Here is a 5,136-nt window from a genome sequence, read left to right as displayed (position 1 = left end):
CCGGCCCAGCGTGGAGGAGGAGGTACCCCCACGCGTCGGGGTCCTGGGGGCGGGAGCCACGCGGTGCCCACGCCCTGGCCTAGCCTGGTCCCAGGCTTCACACGCAGCGGGGGTGAGCACTGGGTGCCTTGGGGCGGATGGGTGGGTGAGTGAGTGAACACATGGCAGGGAAAAGGGGGGCTCGGTGTTAGAGGGAGCGGGCCCACCCCAGCCCTGCCACTGTGCAGCGGCGTGACTTGTCTCAGGTGACCGACTGTCGGGGGGAGGGGCAGAGGGATCCCCAGGACATGGGACTTCCACTGCTAGGACCAGGACGAGCGTGTCACCCTATCTGTGACATAACCACGGAGCCCCTGTGCTCTCCTGTCACCGTCCAGGGGTCACAGGACCTGCCGCCCAGGGCTGTGCCGTGTCCTGGAGATGGGGACACTGGAGAGCAGGAGCCCCTCTGCCCATCTCTGTCCATCTCAGCCAATGCTCGAACCACAGCTGGGCCGGAGGCGCTGCTCTGGCTGGCGCGGGGGCCACCCCTGTGACTGCGTGTCCTCAGCACTTGGGGACCTGGGGTGAACCCCCAGCTTGGCGGCCTTAGGGTCTTACCCAGGGCTCTGTGCTTGAATGTGTTTTGGCTGAAAGTAATTTGTTTTCCAGGCTAATTCAATTATCTCCTGGGGGGCTTCCTACCCGCCCCCCCAGGCCACTCACCATTACCATCAATTACCATAAAGCCCCTCTTCAAAGCGCAGACCCTCCCCCCAGGCTGCTGGGAGGCCAGGCCTGGGCCCCTGGGTGGCAGTCACCTTTCTGATGTTAAATGGTGGCCGAAGCGTCAGACACCTGTGCGGAGCCGGCCTGGCCGCTGCTGGCAGGTCTCTGGTCATCAGGGCGAGATGCCTGCTAACTGGGACCCAGGGTCTGTGGCATCGGCAGACCCTTGGGCACAGTCTCTTGAGTCTTCTCAGCGACCCACGAGGCAGGGATGATGTGTGCCCCCTTCACAGGTAGGGAAACTGAGGCTCAGAGAAGTGAGAGGACCCGCCCAGCCCCCCGAGAGGAGATGAGAGCTGACCAGCCTGAGATCGAGGCTGTGACCGTGAGTCCTCAGGGGTGTGCCTGTTCAAGAGGACTCGGGCTTGGGGCTCACTGGCCAGCCTGACAGTGCCAGCCCCTCCCAACTCTCTCTACCCCCAAGGGAATCACGGAGCAGAGTGCGAGAAGGGTCCTTGACACGGGTGGGCCTCCGAGGGCCAGACCTGGCGGGAGAGGCAGCTGCGGCCATGGCGGGGAACCGGGCATTGGGAGGGACCGCTGTCCCCAGGCCCAGCTCGTGGTCCCCACCCCAGCATGGCTCGTGGGTGCCCATGTGGGCCTGTGCTCCCTCCCAGGGCCCAGGCGACCTTCTGAGACATTCCCCAGCGGAGGGAAGCCCGGGCCTCCCTGCCCGTTTAACTCTGTACAAACATCAAACTCCATCAGGAAAAGGAAAAGCGAGGCGATCTGGGCCTCTTTCTCCCACGCACCCCCGTGCACCCGCCACTACGGCCAGAGAAGAAGAATGAGGACTTTCATAGAGTCCCTGGTGGCGGCCAGTGCAGGGCAGGAATGCACAAGACGGTGTGACCTTTTGCAGGAGAAATTCTCCCTGCTCGCCGCCCAGTGCTCTGCGGGCCTTTCCTGGGGCCGGCCTGGGGCTCTCCCTGGGACCACTTCCTTTTCCTCCAGTTGGAATGTCTGGGAAGGAAAGGCCTCTGTTTGGGGACCCCTGGGCTGGGGCACATTCCAGGGACCCTCTCAGGTCTCCCTCCTTAAAGATGAAATGTGCCAGGGCTCATGGGCAGGTGTGGTTGGACAGCGGGGTGAAGAGGGGCCACATACACTTAGGGGTGCTGTCCAGGGTAGGATGAAGTCACGGTTTCTTTGGGTTCTTGACCAAACCTTTGGGGTTCACAGGACGGCTGACGTTCTGGTGGTCTCTCACGACTGTTGACTTGCTCACCGTTTTGCAGCCAGGGCAGGGCTAGCGGGGAAGGCCGGCCGGGTCTCTCCCTCGGGTGCCTCCACGGGGGAGCTTGGCTGGGGCCGGAGCATCCCAGATGGCTTCACCCACAAGTGGGTGCCTCTGCTGGACGCGCTGCACAGCCTCGGCGGCCCGGGCATTTCTCTCACCTGCTTGCTGGTCTTTTCAGCGAGGTAGCCGGGCCTCTGGCCACGGTGTCTCGGGGCTCAGGAGGAGGACAGTGGGAACCGGCAGACCCCAAGGCCTAGGCCTGGCACCGGCCCAGGGTCGCTGCCCCCACATTCTATGGGTCAAAGCAAGTCCCAGGCCAGCCCAACTTCAAGGGAGGAGGAAGCAGATGCCCCTCGTGACGGGAGGGCCAGCGAGGGATGTGCGGTTCGGGACCCGCGCCCGGGAGCCTTCCGTGCGCATGGCTGCCGGTTTGCACTTCGGGCTGGTCGCCCTCCTGTCCACAGTGTGTCTGAGGCCTGCGCGTCGGCCATTGCCCCCGGGGTGCCTCAGGTCTCCGGGGCCTGGGCCTGGGGCAGCTCTGAGTGTTAGGCTGAGCTCCCAGGAGAGGGGGTGCAAGGCCTCCCCAGACACCCGGTGGCGAGGGCCCCGCGCCGCAGTCCTGTGGCACCGAGCTCTGCGGCACCGGGAAAAGTGGAGGGAAGTGAGGGCCCTGTGTGCCCACGTGAAGGAGACACAGGGAGGCGGGGAGGGGCTTTGGACAACCGGTCCCGCTGCTGCACGTGTGGCCCGAGGAGCCTCCCTGCTCGCGGGAGGCGGGGCTCAGAAGCAAGTCTGGAGCGTGCAGAGCCACCTGTTAGTGTGGGCATCAGTTTTCCAGGGTCCCCAAGAACATCGCGGTCTTCTTGGACACCAAGGTAGCCAGCCTCCAAGACGGTCTCCAGTGACCTCCCCTGAGCTTGGGCCCTTGGATTGTCCCCTCCCACACGGGAGCACGTTGACATGAGTGGCCAGGACGAGGGGTGGGGGCGACAGGGCATGGCTTTCAAGGCATCACTGCTTCCGCTTCACTCTCTCTGGGACTGCCCACTCTGGGGGGTGGGGTGAGGGTCAGTGCCCTGCGGTGCGGATACCCACGTAGCCCCATGGGAAGGCCACGTGAGCGAGCCACCTGTGAGGGACAGCCTCCTGTCAGAGTCGGGCCTCCCGGCAGGGCTGCAGCCCCGGCCGACGGGGACCTGGAGCAGAAGCAGCTGAGCTGCTCCCCCACCCTGAGGCGGAGCTCCCGTTCACCATGGGTCCCCCTCCCCGGCTTGGGACAGCCTGATCTGCAACAATAGATGCCTAGTGCAGACACTGTTCACTTACTGAAAACGCTACTACGTACATGCAGAACGCTCTTCCTCCTGATATGGTGTCATCGTCACGGAAACCTTGGGGGTGCAGGGAATGGTCCCTGCTTCACAGACGAAGGGAGGAGCAGGGACTGGGCCGAGCCCCACCGCCGGGCAGCCGCCCAGAGCTCCCCTTCCGACCGAGGGCATCAGCTCCACAGCCTCCTTTCCGGCCGCTGCGCTCTGCGCTCGTCCGCTCACTTTGCAGGTGAGGGTGCTGCCTCCTGCAGAGGTCACTTCGATGTCAGGCCCGGGTTCCCGTGAGACTCTGCAGTGGCGCAGGGGATTCTTTAGAGTAAAAACAGCTGCGGCAACAATACCCTGCGTTTTTCATTTCCCAGGGCTGCCTTATCAGACTGCTGCACGCTCGGACACGTGAAAAGACAGAAGTGTGTCCTGCCCCCGTTCTGGAGGGCACAGCCTGAAATGAAAGTGTCGCAGGGCCGCGCTGCCTCCAAAGGCTCTGGGGGAGGGTCCCTCCTGCCTCCTCTAGCTCCTCGGGGCTCCAGGGGTCCCGGCCTGTGGCCTCATCCCTCCAGTCTCTGCCTCCGTCTTCCCAAGGACCTCTCTCTGTCTCTATTGCATCTCGGGCCCACCCAAATCTAGGGTGCTCTCCTCTTGATCCTTACCTTACTGACACCTGCAAAGATCCTTATTCCAAATAAGGTCACATTCTGAAGTTCCAGGTGGCTATGTATTTGGGGGGGATGCTATTTAATCAACTACTCATTCACCCTCTGGTTTTTCATCAAAGGCCGGCACTTCCCAGCAAATCTGCAAGGTGGGTTCTAGTAGGAGTTGAAGCCTACAGTGTGAGACCGCCTGGCTCAGGGACCTGCCCCAGGGGCCCCGCCCGCATGGGGTAGGGTCCGGCTTCTTGCCGCGCAGGCACGTGCGGGCAGCCTCCGCACTCCCGGTCCACGCTGCGGCCCTGTGGGGTCCCGGCCTTCCCCAGGGCAGGGGCCGCAAGCTCTCGCCACAGGTGTCTGTGGGCGGGCGGGCCGAGGCAGGTGGGCTCCGGGCCCTGAGAACCTGGTAATGATCAGGGAGCGGTCCTTGCCATGCTCCTTCATGATCCATGAAAGGCACGTGGGGACCTGGTGATTACAGGGGAGATCACCTGGCCTCCCCTTTGAAATACACAAAGGCTGCGCAGGTAATGGGCCCGGGCCCACGCGTTTGAAGTGGCGGTCCTCCCAGGGAACATCTGGCGGGCGGTGCGCCCGCACCCCACACACGCCGTGCACAGCTGGCCCTCAAAGGCTGCCCGGGCCGAGCATCAGGGCCAGGCTCTGCTTTTTTCTTTGGTTTGGACTCGCCCCAAGCTCTAGGATGCTCACTTGTGCCTTGCTTTGGTGGGGCAGGGCGGGGAGGAGGGAGGGTCTCCCTTTTTGTTTTTCTCTGAGTGGAACTTCAGAGAATATTAACACCAAAGCACCGGTGTTGCCTCATTGATTCAGGATTAGTGCTGAGCCCAGTGATTACCGCGGGTTCTCAGAACGGTTAAAAAAAACTCACACCGTGTAGCCCAGAGAGCCGTCCGATCAGATCCTGCTTCAGGAGTCTGGGCAGCAAGTGGGGGATCAACAACCCCCATCTTTCTAATCATGTGTGCATTCAACAAATGCTTATCAAGCACCTACTATGTGCGGGGTGATGGGAATAGCATGTGCAAAGGCCCTGGGGTAAAAAGTGGTTGGAGCACTGGAGAACTAGCCTGAAAGGGCCGTATGGCTGAAGGGCGGTGAGTGAGGGCCAGTAGGTGTGGCAGAGAGT

The sequence above is a fragment of the Furipterus horrens genome, unplaced genomic scaffold (genome assembly GCF_987537825.1).
Source record: "Furipterus horrens unplaced genomic scaffold, mFurHor1.1.pri manual_scaffold_2, whole genome shotgun sequence".
Lineage (NCBI taxonomy): Eukaryota > Metazoa > Chordata > Mammalia > Chiroptera > Furipteridae > Furipterus > Furipterus horrens.
The sequence above is the reverse complement of the archived record's forward strand: the minus strand, read 5'-3'. Positions refer to the sequence as shown.